The sequence below is a fragment of the Peromyscus leucopus genome, unplaced genomic scaffold (assembly GCF_004664715.2).
Source record: "Peromyscus leucopus breed LL Stock unplaced genomic scaffold, UCI_PerLeu_2.1 scaffold_257, whole genome shotgun sequence".
NCBI lineage: Eukaryota > Metazoa > Chordata > Mammalia > Rodentia > Cricetidae > Peromyscus > Peromyscus leucopus.
Window position 1 is genome coordinate 162251 of NW_023505131.1, and position 22508 is coordinate 184758.

Below are 22508 nucleotides of genomic sequence, written 5' to 3' on the forward strand. Positions count from 1 at the left end.
AAGAGAAGGGCGTGGGAAGGTAGCCTTGAGCACTGGCACCTTACAGGGCAGGGAAGTCAGCACAGGTGGGGTGGAAGCATAAAAGGCAACAGAGGGTAAAATGTAGTTAACTTTATTCTCCTTAAACCACAAAATAGAGTCTTTGGTTGTACAAACATCACTAGTTACAGTCTCGCCACGAGATCCCGGCTACGGGGGCAGTTAGTCAGAAGCCGGAGCTCCTGAGGGGTCTCTTTAAAATGCTAACACCAAGGCTAAAAGACTTGGGGTAAGGGAGGTGATGAAGCTGGCAGGCTCCCCACCCTAAGTCTGGGAGGAACCTGGCCCTAGGAGGGCACAGGGCCCAGGCCCGGCGTCCTGGCCGCGGCCCGACGGCTACTGCACAGCGCCATGTCTTCAGGGCCCACAGTGCCAGGCGAGGGCCTGCCGAGGAGCACCAGGGCCACTTCTCCGTCTTCGTCCTGTGGGCCTGGTAGAGAGGGTGGAAGAGCCGTGAACCAAAGGTAGCCAGAACTCTGGGTGCCTGGGCCCTCACCCAGACAGCTGTCAACTCACCAGGACTGGGAGATGGTTCCAAAGACTAAGCTCTTCCACGAAATCTGGTGACTTGGGCTGCTGAACTGAACGCATGCAGGCTTGGCTGTCTGAGGCCCACAGAGCCTGGGGCAGGGTCAGAGCAGACAGCCGGCCGAGACCAAGGTGGGTGGGAGGCCCCACACGCAGGAAACAGCAGGAAACACACAGAAAGGAATGAAGGAGGAAGGCAGGTGACAGGCAGGAGGGCAGGAGCATGCAGGCAGGCGGGCCAGGGGGCCTCGGGTACCTGGATGTCATAGACAGGCCTGGAAGAAGGCAGGGCTGCAAAGGCCCTGTAGTCAAACTTCTTTCCAGACAAGGGCTTGAAAGGACAGCATGAGGGGAAAGGCAGAGAGAGCAAGGGAGGTGAGGCTGGAGGGGAGTCTAGAGCCCGGCAGCGTCAGACAGACCCCGGGGCTGTGCAAGGCCCTAGATGTAGGATCCTTACCAAGCGTCCAGGGAGGCACTGGTCTGGAGGCTGAAGTCTGGGGGAACAGGAAGAGAGTGTTGGGAGAGGTGCTCAGGCGGGCCCTGGGCTGGCCCATGAAAACACACACCTTCTAACGGAGTGGGAGATGGAGTGGGTGGGGTGAGGGGGCCTCGGCCAGCCGCTCCAGGGGTCCTCGCTTGCCACGGCCTTCCTGGACTTGCTGAGGACCATCTGCACGGAGGGCATCCTGCTCTAGAGACTTCATCCTGCGGACCCAGACAGTGAATGCTGCTCAGGGGACCTGATGTGCAGTGGGTAGGGTCTGGTGGGGTGGTGGTGGTGGTGCTCACCTGGCTGCCCTCCACAGTGCCCGCTTCTCTGCCTCTAGAGCCCGGCGTTCTGCAGGAGACAGGGCTCGCTCTGGGACAGGAAGCTCAGGGCTCTGCATGCGCAGCCGCTCCTGATGGCGCCGCTCAGCCTTAGCTGTCCTCACGGGGACACTGCCTCCCAGGGTGGGGGTGAGGATGGCTGGGGCTGGGGAAGGACAGGATGCGTGGTGGGAAACGACATGTGGCAGACAAGCAGGGGGTGGGGCTCAGCCTCCCCCGCTCACCTTCCTGCATGGCCTGGCACCGCCCAGGGCTGCTCAGTCTCCTGCTGATCATGGGGACTCCCTGTGAGGCCAGCCCCATGTCAGGCCCTGAGGTTACCGCCTCTTCCCGAAGCATCTGTGCCCTCTTCTGCTGCAGCTTGCGGGCTGTGGGCAGGCACATATGTCAGACGAGGGAGGCCAGGTCATCATCCCACCCAGACCTCCTCAAGTCTAGGCTCCTCACCTTCCTCTCCTGCATCTTCCGCAAGTCATCAGCACCCACCAGGGACACACGCTTGGGGGGACCCTCTGCCTGCGGCACCCGTACCTCCAACTCGAAGTACTTTTGCCGTTCACGGAAGGACAGCTGCTCTGGGGAGGCTGCGGGACCAGGTGTTGGAGGCTAGAGGGGGAGCAGCCCTCAGACTTGGCTGGTGCTTCTCTTGGGGGCACTCACCTCGGGCACCACCCTACAGAGCATGCAGTAGCAGCAGCAGGGCACTGCACATACCTGGGTGGCACTGTCCTCAGGGGGGTGCACGGTGGGCACGGCCGCGAAGGCCCTATAGGCCTGCTTCACATTGGCTGGCAGCTCATCGGGGGAGGGCAGCTGGGGAAAACCCCAAGTGAGGCTGGGCAGCTGTCCGTGCAGCCACTTCCCAAAACCATCAGCTGGATCCTCCAACTGCCTCTGACCCACACCCACCATCCTGCTCCCCACCCTCACCCACTGTGGAACAGGACACTCACAGAACAGGGACCACCTCTGCCCCCGGGGGCCGGGGAGCCCCTTGGCCAGGCCTGAGCCATTGGCTGGATCACCCCGGTTTTGCAAAGGGGAAGGGGTGGTGACAGAGGAGAACAGGATCAGAGGTCCAGGAGTGGGGAGGAGGGAGGGAGGGAGGGAGGGAGGGAGGAGGGAGAGGGAGAGAGAGAGAGAGAGAGAGAGAGAGAGAGAGAGAGAGAGAGAGAGAGAGAGAGAGAGAGAGAGAGGAGAGGCAGGCTACAAGGGGACATTCATCCAGAAACCTGTCTTGAGGGGTTGAGGCTAGGAGCTAGGCTGGGAATGACCCTGTGCCCACGCCCCCCTGCAAGGCACTGCCAGGAAGGCTGAGACCTGGCCCCTCTCTCTCCCTGCATCGGGAAAGGACTAGGAGGACCCACAGACAAGGACAACTGTACAGAAAAGATCTCATGCTCAGTGTCTGGAAGCCTTGAACTCTCTCCAGCAAGCTGTCTGCCTTCACCAAGGCCAGCTTTAATCAGGAAGGTGTCCCTGGACAAAAACACATCACACAGCAGTACCCAAGGGGACCCTGCATACCAGGACCCACCTGCACAGGTGCCCAAATGAGGCACTTGTGCCTGGGATGCTCACTTGCTGGCTGCCAGGGGAACAGGGGGCCTCAGTCATCTTCCCTCCAGTGGTCACAGATGGTCCCTTGAGGAAGGGTAGCAGTTGGGAATGAGGGTCAGCTGGCCTAGCAGTACCCCAAAGAACTGGTCCGCGCATTTACCCTGGCAGCATAGGCACAGCCCTGTGACCTAACCTGACCACACACACAGCCAGGGATGCCATCAGACAGGCTTGGATGACCGACATGAGACCTCCATAAAGGGCTCTCCTTCCCCAAGGCTGGACACAGGTGGCCCTGGCCCTCAGCCTCTGCTCTCCCCAGGGCCTAGGTTGGACTGTCAGGTGCCTGCTGACAGCAGTAGATTACTACCAGGTGCAGCCCTAAAATCTACAAGGAAAGTTGGCAGTAGATGAACAGACTGAAACCAGATGGTTGGGACACAAAAAGCCTACTTACCACCAGTACCTGACCCGGGCTTCTTTCCCAATCATACACGAGTCAGAGAAGCATCCCAATCTATAACTGTCCCCTTTCTCAAATTATGCTGGCTTTCTCTGTTAGGGCTGTTTGGAGTGGGGAGAGATACCCAAAATCCAAACGCCCTTCCTGACCCCTCCTGTTTGCCCACTGCTCAGCAATGTCCCGGCCCCCCTTAAGCCTCTCATTCTGGCAATGGTCTCCCATCACTTCTGGGAGTGATAGTTTAAATACCTCTCGGAGAACAATGAGGACCGAATGTCCTTTCTGCCTGCCTCCAGGCCACGACGGTCTCACAGGCCACACACCCTAGCTTAGGTCCCCGAGTGGCACTCCCAGACAGCTGTTGGTGCTGCACCTTCCACACCCACAAGGCCTCTCCACAGGCTGCAGCTGCTTCAGCCCGCCCCTCCATGGCAGCCATGTCCGTGAAACCCACCAAGACGCCTGAGAGGAATGACAGCTGCCTCTTCCCAGCAGCCTGCCTGCAGCAGGGCTCTGCCCTCCCCATCTAGCTGGGGGAGAGACTGGGCAAGGAAGAGGTCAGGGACTTCAAAGGGTCCCTTGGCACCTAGGAGAGGGCTCACAGCAACAGCCACAAAGAAAGGTCAAAAGCTTTACAGACAAGGGCTGGCATGTAGTCAGTGGTACGGTGCTTGGATACAGCATTCATGAGGCTCCATCCTGTATCCCAGCACTGCCAAACGATACAACAACAACAGCACCCCAAATGGTGCCTAGCTAGGAGGCAGAGCTCTAGCTCAGACCTACAAGCCCTGCCTGACCAAGACAAAGCTCTCTGCATGGTGACCTTGGCTCTCAAGCTGGCAGCAGTGGCCCCCAGGAAGGAGGAAGAAAGGGGGACGACAGGCAGATCAGAAAATGCAGCATGACTCACTCTCTGCAGCTCCCCGCACTCACAGGGCAGCCAGGACCCGGTAGTCCAGCTTCAGGGGCTCCAGATTCCGTCCCTGGAGGACAGAATGGACCACAGTGCTAAGAGGGGATCTATGTCCCAGGAAAGTGACTGTCCACCACTCCATTGCAATGTCCTGACAGGAGCGGCTACCCAGGACGCAGAGCGGGGCTGTGTGAGACTCACCAGAGTCTCTGCAGCCTCAGGCTCCCAGGGTAGGGTTTGACTGGTCAGCTCTTTCTCCTATAAGCAGAGCAGACATGGTCAAGAACTAGTAGCTCAGAGCCAGTCCCGGGCTTCCAGCCACTTTGATCCTGACCTTGCCTGGGCCTTCAGGACTCAGTTCCCGATCAATGGATGAAATGCTTTCCAGGCTATTCCGGTGGCCAAGGCCTGCTGCAAATGGGTTGGCAATCACACCTGGAGACACCTGAAAGGAAAGGACTGGGCTGAGAGAAGAAACTTGCTGGCAAGGTCCCGCTTCTGGGGCAGGCTGAGGACTGGACCAGGACCCCATATCCTGACAAGCTGGCCACCTGAGGTTCTGTGGACAACCTGCTGGTCCACCCATGACTCTTTGTGTACCTGTCCCAGTCATCCAGGACAAAGAGCAGTTGTGGTCCTAGGTTCATGGGGTCACTGTGGGAGTAGGTCAAGTCTGTAACATGACAGGAATGTGAAGCAGCCATGCTCAGCCACAATGCTTGGCATGGGGATAAAACAAGCCGACTGTGGCCACTCTAGGGACAAAGGAGGAATGCTGATAAGATGGCACTGGGAAGAGAGTAGCCAAAGGCAATGACCTTGGAAGCACAGTAACACTCCAGATGGATAGGCTGCATTTAAAATGTGCAGTCTGGGTGCTGATTAAGGATTCAGAAATACTGTAAGGTGAAATTCAACTGGCTCTGGGACTAGAAGCCTGGGATGGAGTGTGTGTGTGTGTGTGTGTGTGTGTGTGTGTGTGTGTGTGTGTGTCTGTGTCTGTGTGTGTGTGCGCGCGCGCGTGGTGCTGGGCAGGGAGCAGGCAGCTGAGAACACATGGTCTGGGCCTAAAATGTACTTAGATGAAGGGTAAACATAGGTGATGGAAATGCGGCATCAGCTGCCTTCTGTCCACAAAGCACGAAGGACCAGCTCAGGCCTCTACCACCAGAGGAATACAGAGGAGGTGATAGCAGAATGGAAGGCAGATAACAACAGTCTCACGGTTGCCATCAGGGTTCCTACTCTGTGCACAGTGTGGCCTCAGACACAGCCCAGCTGTGTATGCTGATCCAGAGCACGGGAACAACAAGAGACAGAACACACAGGGAGCAGCCGCTCACACGGGGAAGATGGAACTGGAGGTCAAGAGTGTCAAGCAGGAACAGGGGACAACGAAGAGCAGAAAGTGAATTCACGAAGGTGCAGTGATCACAAACACCAACCAAATGAGTAGCTAACACACAGAGCAAAGATCACTAGAAATAAGAACGCTGGATAAAAGCAATCACAATGGCAGACCAATCTGTCTCCTGCAGACTCTGACAACACTACTGTATCCAACATAAACAAGGTGCCTACCTTCTTTACTTCTGGAATAATTTAGTCAAAAAGGCACTGGGGAGGCCCAAGAGAGGCAGGCTCAGCGGGGTGGGAAGGACTGTCATACAGAGGGACTGAGCAGAAAGTAAAAACAGCAAGGCTGAGGAAGCCTGGTTTCCCACGTCAGAAAAGGCCACTGGAGTAACAAGGGCTGACCTGTGGTGTTGATTGGAAAGATGGACAATGCCATGAAGTGACCCAGGCTTCCTATGGCTCCAGAAATAACCAGACAGCAACTATCCACACACAGCCCTTATCTCTGATCACGATACCCTAAGAGCAATGCACTAGACCTTGGCTTCTACACATCACTGTTCACCAAAAGAAATCAGTACAGCTGGGCAGGAAAGTGTGGGACGCGTCCAGAAGTCAGGAAGTGCTTAGAGTAGATGGTGGCATCAAAATGACCCAGGCCAGCCTGAAGTCCCTTCCATGAGACAATATTGGAGCAATTTGATCATTAAAACAGCTGTGGCTGGGGCTGAAGAGACAGATGGCTCAGCAGTAAAAGCAATTGCAAAGGACCTGGGATCAGTTCCCACCATCCACATGGCAGCTCACACTGTCCAAAATTCTAGTTCTAGGAGAATCCCATGCCTTCTCATTTCCATGGGCTCCTGCATGCACACGGCAAACATAATAACTCTTAAACAAAACAGAACTGACTAACATACACTAGCGCCCATGGAAAGAGTCTGCACTGGTGATGGGTAAGGAGATGGGAACAAGATGCCAGCAGGAGAGAGCCGGTCCTCAGGGCACGTGCTCAGGGACAAGCCAAGGATGAGCACTCACGCCGGCACCAACCCAGGCGGACTCAAGTGAAGAGGACAGGAGGGTCAGGGTAGTTTTCAAGGTAGTTCTAGCTGGGGTGGGGAGTGCTGAAGCAGTTGCTACTGCTATGGGCATCACTGCTGCACCAAGTCCCACAACTGCAAGTCAAGCCCCATCTGGATTGGAAAGATGGGCCAGTGTGATCACGAGGATGAACTCGACCTACAGGGAGAACTAGAGATGCGACAGAAAATATCCTCTTTACACCAAACACATGGGGAAGCAAAACTAAGCGCTTCCTTTGAGACCACAAAGACTCGGGCCCCTCGGGGGGGAGTGAGGTGGAGTTGCTGAGTCGGCCCGGGGCCCCTTTCTAGGACCCACTAGCTGCTGTAGGGAGAAACTGAGAAGTCCAGCAGCTGCGGGTCTGATAATAAGCAAGAGCCTAGATTGACGGAAACACCAGTCTTCAGCACAGGGCACCCCGACCCCACTACACCCAAAAGCCCGAGGGGGGCAGAAAGGTGCAGGTCAAAGCCACTCAATAGCGGGCAAACTGATCCCACAGGTCAAACAAGCCCAGATGACTCAAGTGGGTAGTGTGAGGAAAGTGCTGGGTCAGCAAGATGGCTTGTGGGGGAGAAGGCAATTGCTGCCAAGACTGATGACCTGAGTTCAATCCCCAGGACTGACATGGGAAAGAGAACCAACTCCCACAAGTTGTCCTCTGACTTCCATACACGTATCACGGCACACACAGAAATAAGTGTAATAAGTTTTTCTTTTTAAAGTGGACTGTGAGTGAAGATATATGTATGCTCTTCCATGCTAGAGGGTTCAGAATGGGCAATCTTGTGGGGACAAAGCCACCAGTGCCAGGTCCTCAGCTTTTCTATAAGAAGTCAAGAATCATACATTATAGTGAAGAGTCCTGATATGTAAAGAATGGTTCTTTTTCTCCCAAGCATGCTGCTAGAGCCTCTGGGACCAGACCAGTCCCACTGAGCATATATGTAAGGCCCCTTCTGGAAACCTGATGTCCACTAGAGAGGGCTGTTTTTACAATTACAAGCAAAGATAACTCCCGCCTTTTGAAAATGTTCTTAAAGAAACTACAACAAACAGTTGCTAAAGTTTGGTACAAGGCAAGGCTCCTGGCCACCACCATCAGTGGCCCAAAGTTCAGGCTGAAAACAGACAAAGAGGGAAGCCCTAGGAAGAGGCCCGGCATCACTGTGATGGCTGTGAGCCGCAGGGCTTCTGCCAGGAGACACCGCGAAGCCAGCCAACAGGGGTCCTGGCACCAACAGGAAGAGAGAGCGAGCCAGGAAGAGGCTCAAGAAATCCCACAAAATGATCCCCGAGTCCAGCCAGTTATGTGATGGAACCTGGCATATCTGTTCAGAAGAGAAGACACAGCAGACGAAACTTCAAAAGAACAAAAAAATGGAAGGGTGGTGTAACTGAGTAGCAGCATAACACACTATAAAGTGACTGACTGCCTCTGCATAGGGTGGCACTGTCCTGGCAAGCTTCACAGAACACTGTGACCAAGTCCAGAAACAGGTCCTAGAGTGCACAGGACCTACCACACAGCCAAATCCTGCCCCCTCAGCAGTGAGAAGCAAGGGCTTTTCACAAACCACTGTGGTATTGTCAAAATCAAAGTATGTTGGGCAGGGGTGGCATGTCTTTAATCCCAGCATTTAGGAGGCAGAGGTGGGCGGATCTCTGAGTTCAAGCCAGCCTGGTCTACAAAGCAAGTTCTAGGACAGCCAAGGGTGTTACACAGAGAAACCCTATCTTGAAACAAAAACAAAACAACCAAACCACACACACAGTCCTACAGGAGAAGCCTTAATTCATAAATTTGTAAATTTTGGAAATCAAAGGATCCCACCCTAAAAGGGAAACAAGATGGGTGCTGGAGCACACAGATGTAACTCTAACCCTCAGAGGGTGGGGGAGAGGGCAGGGGACTGCCAACATCGGCAACACAGTGAGACTTGTTTCAAACAAACAAACTTTGGAGCCAGAAGCATCGAGAAAGAAAAAGTTCCAGTGGAAGAAGGACAACAACTTTGTGCTGAGAAGCTCACAGGGGGTCCAGGGCTAGGGCTAGGGCCAGAGTTCAGTGGAGCCCTCCCTAGCACGGGCAAGGTCCCCCTCCTAGGGTGTGGGAGCAGAAAGTCGACTATGCGAAGGCACCTTGAGATGAGACAAGGACTGAGAAGGGGCTGTCAAAGCAGACAGCTGCTGTGGGCAGGAAAGGACTCTCAAAGTCCTGGTCAGCTGCCCACTGCCCAGCCCTTCCACTAGCTCGGCTAACAGAAAACCTGCTTTGCTCCCCAGATGGAACACAGATGAAGATCCAGCCAAGACAGGTTTTGGCAGGACCAAGCATGTGCAGATGCACAGCTGCTTCCCTACACTCCCGAGCCACCCAGGTACTTCAAGGACAGCCTGGGCCACTACAGCAGGGAGCAAATGCATAGCCGAGGGAACCCAGGACCACGCCAGCCCTGGGGTACTGACATTCCGGCTCTTTCCAGAGGGCTTCATTCTGAACCAAAAGATTCAAGTGTGCACGAAGCAACACTTTCCAACACATGTGCTGATGTGCATAAACAAAAGGCGGCGGTGGCGGGGCTTCTCTGGTACAGATCACCCAGGGAGAAGTCACACAAAAAAACTGGCCCAGGACACAGGACTCCCCTGGGGAGAGCAGCAGGACAGGGGCCAACCTTAAGCAGGGAGTAGCAAGCTCACACAGGCTGCAGCCCAATACCCATCTAGACGCAAAGACAAGGCTAACTTGTTTCCCATCTAGTGACCCTCGCCAGCTAGTCTGGGACAAGAGGCAGGGTCTGTGGCCAGAGGGTATCTTTCTGTCAGCATCTGACCGGAAGTCACTAATTCAAAAATCCACTGCCAAAGGAGACCAACCTAGGATGGCTGCCTGTCCCTAGTGTTGAAGGAGTAAAAGCCATGGGGAGCGGGAGTACAGCCACCAGCACCTTGGAGACCCGCCTGGCTAGTGAGGATGTCTAGGAGCTTCAGACAGCCAGTGCACATAAAGGTTCCTTGAAGGCTCACTTGACTACAGGGAAAAGAAGCTGAGGGTCCTAAGGAGAGCAGGTAGAAGCAGGACAATGAGGAAGGAAGCATGAACCCCAAGAGGAGCAACGAGGCTAGAGGGAGACCTGCCCAGGGTGCCTGCCTCTTGGGCTTCGGCCTAGTTCTGATGCTGGAGAGTCTTGTTCTACTCAGGAAGCAAGAGAGCAGAAGAGGATCTATCTTGGGCCCATGCCCTGGCCCTGCCCTGTGGTATAGCAAAAGAAACCAGGAGCCAGAGGGTGGGAGTCGGCTCGGCCAAGGGCCTGTCAGAGAAACATCCTAAGGGCCAGCAGAGCCAGCAAGCTGCCTTCCTGCTTTGGGGGGAGGTACAGGGGGACTCTGAGCAGGGCTCCTTGTCCTCTCTGTCCTGCCAGCTGCCACATGCCCTCAAGTACTGCCTTCCCAGAGCCCTGCTACAGCTCTCTCTCAGCTTCTTGTCATCAGCTGCAGACTCCCCTCTCTCTACACTGCCTGCCCACCCAGACCCCAGCCTCCAGACAGGACAGTGACAGGGTTCAGCAAGGGCCTGCAAAACCCAGTCCCATCCCACCCCCACACACGGTTGGCTCAAAACGGTTGCCAAGCACTTTCCGACCCAAGCACAGACCCACTGCCAGACTCTATAAAGGGCAGTGCCAGGACAGCACCTGGTCCCCAGGGTAGGCCACTAACTTCCAGGGCTGCCGTGGGTGGTGGTGCTGGTGTCAAAGCCGTCACAGACAAGCACGGTGAGGGTGTCACCCACGCTGCGCAGCAGCTGCACCGCCTCAGCATGTGTGAGGCCCAGCAGGCTCTGCTGGTTCACTTCCAGCAGCCGCAGCCCCACACGCAGCCGCCCATCACGCCCGGCAGCCCCTGTAGGGCTCACCTGGAGGGAGAACAGTGTGAGATCACAGCCAGGCGACTATCTGTGGCCCCAGGAAGGAGAGAGCCCTCACCTTGGAGATGAAGATGCCCTCATCTGTGGGGTCACAGGGGTTCCCTGCATGGCCCTTGGCACCTCCTCGGATGCTGATGCCCAGCTTCTCCCCAGGAGCCTTCTGAATGCAGAGTTCCCGCATGCCTGGAGGTGGTGGGTCCCTCCGCACAAGCAGACAGCTCCAGGCAAGGCCTGAGAAGGGCACTGACTGCCTCTTGATGTGTAGCCTCCGAACATCCTGCCCATTTACTGCTAGGATGCGGTCCCCAACCCCGAAGGCCACAGCGAGCAGCTAGGCCCCGAGGAAGCACCTATAGGGAAGGACAACATCCAGCAGACCAGGGGCACTGATGGCTGCCCAGACTGGCTGGGGTGGGCGCTTCCTGCACGAGCTGCCTGCCAGGCCTACTTACCTTGGAGATGAATACGCCAGGATCCTGGACACCAAATGGGTGGCTGGAGTGATCAGAACCTCCTACGATGCTAAGCCCCAGAGGACCACCAGCTCTGGGCAGGCAGATTTCCTGAGGAATAGGGTGGGCCTCCGTCAGAACAGGGCAAGGGTGAAAGGAGCTGACTCTACAAGTGCAAGGAGGATGGATGGGCCCTGCGGCCCATCTGCCTGTGGGGCAGGCTGCTACCCTATTATTGCACACAGCCTGACATCTCCACATCCTCACTGACCACAGCAAGGAGCAGAGCAGGCTCTGGCAGATTATGCTAGGGCAGATGGGAAACATCATGGAGGCTGCCTGGAGAACCTCAGTTTCTCGGGCACGGTAGGAAGGACATGTACTACTTTCTGCCTAGTGTGGCTACAACTATATGCCTAGCGGATCCTGGGCAGGCTTTACTCTACACCTGGAGCTGAGTGGATGCTGATCAGGACAAGGGCAGATGTCTCACCTCCACAGGGTACGGTCCTTTCCAAGGCAGTGGCCAACAGGCTAGGGGACAGCCTAGGGAGCAGAGGTTCCCCGGGGACGGCAGTGGTCATGGCAGCAGCAACAGTAGCAGCAGGGGTTGGGGGGAGGAATGTGGTGGGGGCTAGGTGGGTAAGTCCCTCCAAGTCTCTCTCTCCAGAAGCAGGGAGATGGTAGGGGAAGCAGCAGTCAGCAGGGACAGCATGGTCATGCCTTGCCTCAGTCATGTCCACTCCATTGATCTGCAGGACACACTCAGGTCAGAGAGGGTAAGCAAGACAAATAAAAGACACTAACCAGGACATGCCTGGCCCCACTCACCGAGAGGACTCGGTCTCCGACCTGTAGAGTGCCTGCCCGGTGGGCAGCCCCTCCCTCTGCAATGCGGGATATGAAGATGCCCTGTAGGGACAGAGAGGCCATACTGAAGCCATTCTATTAGAGACCTAACATGCCTCCGTTCATTCAGGGACAGACCCCCCTCTAGACACTGCCTCACCCCATCACCAGCCCGGGTAAGGTGTGGAGCTTTTCACCAGCAATGCTGAAGCCCAGCCCCTTTTCACTGCGCACAAGACAGGCAAGCATGGCGCTGGCGGAGGGTACAGGAGTCTCAGGCGGAAGCAGGGGCAAGCGCAGGCCGCCTCCCCGCCGCTCCCGGGGACTATAGTCATCCTCAGGGCGCAGGGGGGTGATGCGTGACTGTTTTTAGGTTCCACCATTCTTTCCTCCACACTCGCATCTGCACAGCAGCACCTGCTCCTCGGAGTGCTTCCACAGCCTCGTGGTGCTCTGCATCCTGTAAGGCCACACCGTTCACCTGTGGGCAACAGAGGACAAAGCCACAGCACAAATCAGCATCCAGGCAGAGCCATCCTGACAGCATGCTTGTGCTCTTGTTTTTTTTCTTCAAAGACAGCGTTTCTCTGTTGTAACAGTTCTGGCTGCCTTGGAACTCCACTCTGTAGCCCAGGCTGGCCTTGAACTCACAGAGATCCGCCTGCCTCTGCTCCCGAGTGCTGGGATTAAGGCGTGCGCCACACACCGCCAGCACTTATGCTCTTTTTGTCTTTGTGCCTGTCTGTGTCCAGGCTAGCGATGAGGCACGGGCAGATGCCTGTGGCCATTCTACACAGTGCTCTCACCTTCAGAAAACTGTCATCTGCTTAGCAGAGAACATGCAAGCTATAGGTCCACTCCACATGCTTAGGCAGAGGCCGAACCGCACCCACAGCCTCTTGTCTAAGCGCCTTCTCTCTCAGTCCCCACAGAGAGAGCAAAGCTTTCTGTGAAGGCCAAGTATCCAGCGAGGACACAATGAGCCAGTCACAACTTCCCTCAGGCAGCCTTGTTTTGCCTTGTAGTAAGACCCCAGTTGCTACTACCACCCCAGACTCCTCTCAACTCATCCTTGCCCCACAGGAGGGCTCAAGAGCAAAAGCTCTGTTAAGTAGCTTGCCAGTTCCCCTTTCCCAGGCGGCCCTCTTGTTCTAGAACCCAGAGCCTTCTCTCTCACTCATCCTTGTCCCCACAGGTTTCCTGTGAGTTCTCCAATGGCCAAGTATCCAGGCAGAAACCTCCAGGTTTCCACACAAGATCCCCACCAGTATTGCAGAGGTCTGACCCTGCCAGGCTACTTCTGATCTGCCTGGTGCCTCTTGTCTAGGCTGAGGGCAGCTTCTTTGTTTTTACACTCATGCCCTTGTAGTACTCGAGATTAAACCCAAAATGTTATATACGTGGTAGGCTAGTGATCTACCACCAAGCTATATCCCAGACCCAGATGGAGAGGAAACGTGGCATGGAGGGCTTCTAAGCCTACTCTTTAAGGTCTCAATAACTTTACCCAGGTATCTTTGGGCCTTGGGCTTCTGGATGGGGAAGACTACTTCCTGATGGGAATAGCCAAGTAGCCCAATAATCAGGACTATCTGGACCTTGAAGGGCATAGCTGTCCTTTGCTGCGAGTCGAGGAGGTCACTACTTACCTCAAGGAGCTTGTCACCCACTCGGACTCCAGCACGGGCTGCAGGGCCCTCTTCAGACACTCGAGAGATAAAAATGCCCTAGAAGACAAGTGGGGACTGGTCCACAAGAGCACCAGCAGAGGCAAGCCCCGCCTCATGGCTGTAAAAGGTGCAGAGCCAGACAGTCTGGCCTGCTTCTGCAGAGGATGCAAAGACCCCACATGCACCATGGAGAACAGCAGTCCTCGAGGTCAGAGGGGCTGCACTCAGCTACTGGGAGGGCTCTAGCACAAGAAGCTAGAATACACAAGTCAACCTCAAAAGAGACTTTGACCCCAGAGCTGGCATGAGAAAATGGGGAAGGAAAACCTGTCTGTAAAGGGAACAACTCGGCTGCCCTGTAAGCTGTTCTCAGACTCCAAACATCCTGCCTGACCACCCGAGTGGATGTGACCACTGACACCCCTGAGAGAACGAGGAAGTCTCTTGAGACAGAGTGACCGGTGTGGGCAAGAGGGAGCTCACGGAGATGGGGGCCTGGGTATTACTGACAAGGCAGCTCTTACCTCATCATCTCCTTTGTAGGGGGTGGAGCCTTTGCCCCCTGCAATACTGATGCCCAGGCCCCCTGTCTGCCGCACGATGGTGAGTGTCAACTGCAAACAGAGTGGACGTGGATATCTGAGAAGACCTGGGAAGCCCAGGAGCTTGCAGCAGCAAGACAGGTTGGTTGGCTGCTGACGACCCCATACAACTCATGCCTGGGGAGCTGTGCCGACGTGGGTAGTAAAGAGAAGCGGGGAGGTTCCTACGATCCCAGGGCAGGCACAACTTCTGTGAGCTAGCCCACGCAGTACAGAGCTAGCTGTCCTCCACAAAGTGAAGCCTGGCCCTGCTTCTATCCGTAAGGACACCTGAAGGCTCTCAGTAGGATATAGAAAATGAATGGCCCAGTACCTCCACTCATCCCCTACAAGGCAGGCTGCCCCAGTGTGGAGACATGCTTGCCCAGCCAGGGGAGCAGGAGGCCCTGGGGAAGTGGAGCCAGAACCCCAGTCCTGTGGCAGCTGTCAGGAACTCTTCTGGGAGAAGGTCTGAGTTTGAGCCATGGAGGTGGGGAGAAGTGAGAGCCCGCAGCCCAGGAAGCAAAAGTCAGCAGGAGCCCCGGGCCCAGAGCAAAGAGCAGCAGTGAGCAGTACAGACCTCTTCCTCCTCAATGCGAGCAGGCTCTATCAGCAGGTTATTGGCCTGGTCAAACGACACCCCCTGTTAGGACAGGAGCAGCGAGGCATGCAGGTTAGCCACCGCTGGGAACTGCCACCACCTTACCCAGCCCTCACCACAAGTAGGCAGGACAGAAGGAAGATCTCATCAAGCTCCTGTGATCCGAGTCAGCCCCTTCCCACCTGGATCCCCCGTCTGTAGATCATGAGCAACTCTGCAGACCACTTCTATGGTGTGGCTCGGCTGGCTAGGGTGAAGGCTCCAGGGGGGCAGGTCTATTCCTGGTTGTCCCTGACTGACCCCCACACTGGCCCGGATATCATGTATCATCAGCCCACACTCTCAGGGTAGGAGCAGTATGGGGCAAAGGGCTGGACGTTTGGTAGCTAGGGCTTTCTCTGGCCTCGAGGAGTCTCCAGTTAAGTGGGAAGGTCCTTTCTGAGGCATCAAAATCAAACATGACGATAAAGAAGAGATGCCACCGCTCTATAGATTTGCCTGGATCCCACAAGGCCCTGACAAGGCATAAGAGCTTCCACCAGATCCACAGGATGGGCCACAGGCCAGCGGCAAGGCCTCAAAGCTGGTCACTTCCTGAGGCAGGAAGGATCCTGGGAGAGCCAGCAGCTCCTGAGGAAGACCTTGTCCAAGATTCCTGAACACACAGGACACAGAGGGGCCCTCAGCTTCCAAGCGCCTTGGCCTCCTACCCCACCAGGCAGGCCCAGGGAGCTGCTAAGCACTTGAAATAAGACCAACGGCAGGCAGGGGATCCTGGGACTCAGTGATGGGGACATGTGACAACAATGCCCATCACAGCACATTCAGTCCTCTTCTCCTGAGGACCAAGGGGTCAGGAGAGCAGGGCCGGATGTTCTCCATGCTGTCACCTGCCAGGGTTCAAAGCAGCCCACTGAGCCAGCGGAGCCTGGGCCAGACTGGGACAGGGATGACACACACCTTGACAGAGGGGGCAGAAGCCACAGCCTCTTCTTTGTCGTCTTCTTCTTCTTCTTCTTCCGTGGTGGCTTCCCCTTCTTCTTCAACCCTGTTCTCCTCCTCCTCCTCTTCTTCCTCCTGGGCTCGAGGAGCCCAAGGTGTGTGGGGCCATTGTGCCAACCTCCAGCGGGGCCCCTGCCTGTCTGTCTGCACACCCTGCAGCAGGGCCACAACAGCTTCGGCTGAGGGAGCTTGGAGATCTTGAAGTGCTTCTTGTAGTGGGGTGTGTCTTTGCGGATGAGCCTCTGCCGGCCGCTGGGCAGTGTCCAGGGAGCCTCGGGCTGGCCCTCTTCGCTCTCACCATCTTCCCTGGGCATCAGTGTGTCCTCGGCGAAGTGCACTGTGGGCTAAGTGGTAGAAAGATGAGGGTGGCACCCTGGCCCCAGCTCGCTCCTGCCAGGGCCGCGGCTCTGGGGCTGACTGGTTAAGCCCTGCAGGTAACAGCCGGAAGCTGCCCAGGTCCCCGGTAGGAATGTAGAAGTGCACAGGAAATTCAGCTGTGGAGACGGAGGACACTGCTCCTTCCAGATGGAGACTTGGGAACATGTGAAGACCAAGCAGGTGGAAGCATACACTGGGGCCGGGAAAAGGAGGACACCCACCGTCTAGGAAAGCACGGAGGTGCGGAATCTGACTGCACTGAGCCTGGCTGAGAAGGGAACTTTAACCTACCCTGGAGCCTCACGACCACCACCTATCCCACATCTGGGCACTAACTCTGCCAGAGAAGCCCTTCACCATTCCACTGACACTTGGCAGTATCTGGCACGGCCCAACCACACATCCCGCTCAGGAAGACGTATAGGATGAGAAGCATCGACCCTAGAAAAGGCCGCCTTCTGGCCTACAGGCTGCCTTCCTGTCTGCCCTTACCTCATCATAGTCCTCCTCTGTGTCTTCCTCCTGTCCAGCTATGGCCTCTTGCTGGCCTAGCCCTTGTTCCTCAGCCAGCAGGATCTCAGGCTGGCCTTCGGAGACTGTGCTTGCTGATGGGCCAGAGCCTCCACTCAAGCCAGACTCGGCACTCAGCCTCTTCTCCTGAGGAGGAGTGGGGTCAGGTGCAGGGAAGTTTGTCCCCCAGAGGTACACCCAGGAGCAGATCCCTGCTGCCCCGGTCATAATATCCCCGGCCGGCTCACTTCTTGCAATCACTTCCTGTCCGCTTCCAGAGTCATGCAAGGTCATGGTTCCATGGCCAGACCTTAGCGATGCCTTCTCCCGGATTCGGGAGGACAAGCATAGGAGATCCCAGGAGGCCATCAGTCTGAAGTGAGCCCTACTACTGCTATCTAAATTGGGAAGGAGCCACGCACGGCCAGTACATGGCCCGTCTGCCTAACCGCTGGACCCAGTTACCCAGACTCACCCCGCAGCCCTGAAGCTTAATAAGCAATAACCTGGCCTGCTCTAGCCCCAAACTCCTTCCCAGGATGCCGAGGGAAGGGAAAACAAGCTCTCCTTCAGCCTGACCCCTGGCCAACCTCATCCCGTGCCACCAAGGCATGCCTAGCACTCGGACCTGGGAAACCCCAACCCTGGCTCTGCCCCTCATTCTGACTCCACAGGTAGGCACTACATGAGACCCATCCTGCACCCTTTGCCCAGCCCAAGCCCCAGCTGCTGCCTGCCTATGTGGCCCCAGTCCAATTCACCAGCCTATCTCCGGGCCCCTCCCCATGGAGCCTCTGCCCTCAGGCTCCACTGTCAGGATGGATGAACATCTAGGCTCCCAATCTCTTCACGCCTACCTCCTCTGAAGGTGAGGTGGGCCGGGATCAGGTTTACAGATGAAGGCCTCGTCCGGCGCTCTTCAATGCCCCTCTTCATCACCTTGAGCTCACTGGGTGAGGTGTGGCCCTACGCTGTAGGCCCTGCCATGGGGACAGGGATGAGGAACAGAGGCCGGAAGGGGTCAGGCAGGGGTGGGATAGAAGCGTACCGCCCAGAGTCCCCACCCCTCCATACCCGCTTCTCGGCTGCAGCTTCCTCAGCATCCTCGTCCCCTTCAAGCGTCTCCACGAACTGGATGACGCTGACACGGCTCTGAGGGGCATCACTGCAGCTCTCTGAGGGACTGCTCTGCTGTTCGGGGTCTTCTGTGGAAGGCACGCGTCAGGGACCCACACTGGCCTCTCTGCCTCAGCCACCCCAAACTCAAGACCCAGCCATCAGCAACCTACCGAGGCTTGGCAAGGGCTGCTGGGCAGCAGGTAGCAGGTGAGCACCTTTTCGCCAGTCTGGGCATCGTCCTCAGTCTGGAAGCGGAGCATGGGCTGCGCCTGGTTCTCCGCAGCCACAGTGCCTTAGGTTGAGGTGAGTGAGCGCGAACGGCAAACTCCGCAGCCTGGAGCCAGGCAGGCATGGTCAGCACAGACAGAGGACGCAGCCTGGTCCCCAGGGCCACACAGACACTCACCGGTTCCCAGCTACATCAAGCACATGCAGCTCAGCTGTGTGGGCAAGCTCAGGGGGAAGGACAGCCAGGCGATTGTCTCTCAAAGAGAGGACACTGAGGCCTGCACAGCCTCCAATTTCAGGTGGCAGCACCTCAAGATGATTCCGGTCCACATTAAGGTTAGTCAGTTTGGTCAGCTTGCCCAGAGAGCGGGGTAAGGCCTGGCCGGGAAAAGGAAGGTCTGAGGCTGACAGAAACCCCCTGGGCAGAGGAAAGAGAGAGGCTTGGGAAAGGAAAGGTCTCCCCTGAGGTAAGCTGACTAGTCCCCCAGGTTCCCCAAGCCCTCAGGAACTACGTACGGCTGGACATGGACCCAGTTTGCACAGTTCTTGTTTTGTTTTGTTTACCCTCAAGGACACCAAATGCCCTGCCAAGCCACGTAAGCCCAGACTGTCTTCTCTAGCCCTCTCCTACAACCACCTAGCTCAGTCTACCAAGGCTATGGACCTGTGACCCCACCATCCAAGGTGCCTAGGACTCAGAACTGCTCTTGCATTTCCAGGACACTGTCTTCTCTCACTACTGTGATTCTGGTACTCCACACACAGGAACGTTCCACACTACCCACACGCCAGTCTGACTCTCAGCCTGAGGCTACCATCCACAGACATCTCTGGCCTGGGCGCTACAGCTTTCCCCTCCCCTGGTTACAATGGGGCACACACACTGAAGGGCAGTCTTCCTTCTGTCCACTCTACCTGGCCTTCTTCCCAGTCCTCCCCGGCACTGCACGGTGTCTGGAGAAGCACAGCCTGAGTGCTTTAACTGCAGATCCTATAGGGTCCCAGAAGTCCTCCTAGGTCATCTTCATTTGCCCAGTGAGCTCTTTTCTCTGACCCCAAGGGTGCCCTAGCAAGCACTTCCCTTGGATCAGCCACCACCAGCACATGCCACTGCCACGAAGGTACTTGTGTTCCTGCTACATATTAGCACTGACTGCACTCAGCACACCCTAAAGGGCTTGGTACTCAGGGCTGCCCTACCGTCAACAGGTTCTCTGTGAGGATCAGCTCAGAGAGGTTCTCACAGTCCCCAATGGCCTCAGTCACCTCGCACAGCCGGTTCTGGTCTTACCTTCAGGATTGACAGCTGCTTCAGCTGACCTGGCATCAAGGAGATACGTGACTAGATTGAGTGAAGTCAAGGGTACTTGAGTATGTGGCTCCTCAGAATGGCCATAGCCTGTCCCACATTCGGGGTGATAGCTCTCTGAGAACTCCAAGATTCCCTATGCTTATTCCCCAAGGCTCTCCCCACCCACTGACCCTTGTAAACCCATACTCTTGACTCCGTCACCATGAGTGATGCTGACCCTTGGGTATTAATTGGATAGTGGGGTATCCAACCCTGGCCTTATCTTAACCTTCCCTCACTGGACACCTCTAGCCTGGTCAAGTCAGGTCCTAACCCAAGACACTGTTTGACACCTCATAAGGCCAATGATGAGAGTGAACAGTCCCCAGGGCCCTCTGGGCAGGCACACTGACCGATGCCCTCTGGCAGCCGCTGAAGCAGGTTCTGGAAAGCAGCAGATCCGTGAGCAGTGCCAGCCCACCCAACTCCACAGGCAGCTCCTCCAGCCGGTTCTCTGACACATCCAGGCATACCAGTCGCCGCAGATTCCCTAAGCTCCTGAGGACAGGCAAGAGGTCAAAGGCAGCATGTGGGGGGGGGTAAAGCAGCCCCACCCTCACTTACCGGAGGCAGTGCCGACAACTGTTTCGGTCCAGCCACAACTCCCGCAGGTTAGGCAGAGCCCCCAGAGTGTCAGCTACAAGAAGGACAGAGACAGGAGAAACCAGTGTGACCTCCTCCGGCAGCTACCCCACCTGTCCTTCCCCAGGCAGCCCTCACTCTACCAGCACTTCCAGATCATTGCCTCCCAGATCCAGCTGTTCTAGCTTGACCAGGAAAGACAGGGACCTGCAGAAGAAAAAGGCTTGATGTCCAAGCCCCAACACAGATAGCTCTACCACAGTCTAGGTGGAGGCCCCAAACTTACGCAGGGAGAGATTTAAGCAGGTTCTCCCGGAGTTCCAGGGTCACCAAGTTGCCAGGCTGAAGAGACCAAGGACCAAGGCTGAGGAAGAAAGGCCAAGACGCGTGCTCCCTGCACTCAGACCCACTTACCAAGGGATCACTCACTTGCCCACATCTCCAGGCAGTGCCTGCAGGGACACATCGTTTAGGGCCAGGTGAGCCAGGTCTGCGCAGCTGTGTGAAGCCATCTGGAAGCCTAGGGAAAGGAAGCAGCAGACCTTAGATCCCCCAGAAGGTTATGGAACCCTCCACGGCCCAAAGCCAACCCACAACGGATGACATTTACCTGGACAGGGGGTTCCCACTGAAGTCGGCAATCTCCAGAGCCTTACAGAACTTTATGCTCTCGGGGATCTCAGGAATGTCTACGTGTGGAGAGGGGTTTGCATGAGATGCTATAGGCTCAGGAGATCCAGGAGCCCCTGCTCCACCCTACTTCCACACAGCCAGAGTACCACCCCCGCCTGCCTGCCCACCATTCCGGGACACATCCAGCTCCACGAGCTGCATGAAGTTAGCCACTTCAGGAGGCAGCCGCTGGATCTCGTTGTCACTGAGGCCAGCTTTCGCAAGTTCAATAGCCGGAAGAAAGGCTGTGGGTAGCAGAAGATGTGATCAGTGAACATCTACAGCCAAAGCTCTAAGGGTAGTGAGGCGTTTCTAGACCAGGAGGATCACAGCCACAGGTCCCTGGACCTCTGTGTGTCCCAGGTCACACAAGGTTCTGGCAGTCTAGCCATGACACCTGGTGTGCTAGAAACCAGGCAGAGAAACATGCACAACATACCCCTGTCCACTTGAGGCGCGGTGGTCTCCCTTGTGGTATCTGCCATATGCACCACTACTGTTCTGCTTCCAGATAACATGTCCCAGCAAAAATATCATCAGCTCCTGACTAGACAGGTCCTGCCCTCTGCCCTATGGGCCACTCTTAGGATTTTACCCACTCCCCAAACTGCTTCTTCCACCACAGATAAACCCTTCAGGCACCCCAGCAACGAGCAGCAAGAGCTGGACAAAGACCGTCCAGAGAACTGTAGTAAGAATACCAGAGAGAAACACAGGGACAAAATTTTAGGATCCACACATAGATACTATAAAGATCCGTGAAGAACAGAGCTGGCACAAACAGACCTGGACTGGGGTCACACCCCGTGCACCCAGCCCTCAAGAATATCAGACCACTCGGCCCCCCATCTCAGAAAAGTAAATCTTTCACAACCTGCTTCCTCCGGTCTTTCTGGAGTGGCCTCAGAACAACAAAACCAAAAACAAAAACCGACAGGAAGGAACACTGGCAGTCAGAGGTGGGCCCTCCGCTGAGAGATGACAGAATAGATCTGACACTATCCTCTGTCTGAGGAGGATCCCACTCAGCTTCGAACCCAAGGAAAAAAAGGAGCCGAACGCGGTGCACGAAAACCAGGCCCTATCTCTAAGCAGCCCAGCAAGCTGTTGCTAGCCAAGGTCGACCTCGCACCCTGGTCCCATCCACCTCCTGTGCTCTCACGGGTTTCTCTGTTGGCTCCCCTTTTAGGCTCAGTATTCCACCCGTCCCCAGACAGGCTGCCACCAGGTGCCAACACAAGCGACTGGGGGAGGTGGGGCTGGCTGGGCGGGGTCTGGCCAGTAGGAACAGCAGGCCGGCTGGAGTTGCGGTGCGACAAGCCCGGGCACGGCCTGCTGAGGTCTCGCTCTAGCCGGCCGCCCCAGAAGTCACACATCTGCCCAGAAAACTGAGCGCGGGGCTGCGGGCGGGCAGCAGTGCTGCGGCGGCCGCTCACCTTAGGTAGCTCGCGCAGCTGGTTGCATCGAGCAACAGCTCCTCGAGGCTGCGGCTGTAGCGGTAGATCTCCTCCGGCACAGCCTGCAGCGAGCAGTGCCTCTTATCACCGACTCCACGTGCCGGTTGCAACGCCCAGAGCGGGATGCACTTGAGCATGATGCGGGCGGCAGTGAGCGCGGGCTCGGGAGGCGCACGGCGGGCTCGGGCGGGGGCGGGCTCGGCCCGCATGAGCGCCGGCGCGGGCGGAGCGGCACGGCCGCGCGCGGTGGGGCGGGCCGCCGGGACCCGGACTGCGGCCGGGGTCGGCACTAGGCTCGGCCCGCGTTCAATACGACTATAGTCTCGGGCGGCGGCGCCCAGTTGGCGCG

At 56.6% G+C, this 22508-nt stretch overlaps 1 pseudogene; it reads right to left on the minus strand.

Moving 5' to 3' along the window:
• Positions 1 to 326: 326 nt before the first annotated feature.
• LOC114694365 lies at positions 327 to 22296 on the minus strand (annotated as a pseudogene).
• Between the last annotated feature and the right edge of the window lie 212 nt (positions 22297 to 22508).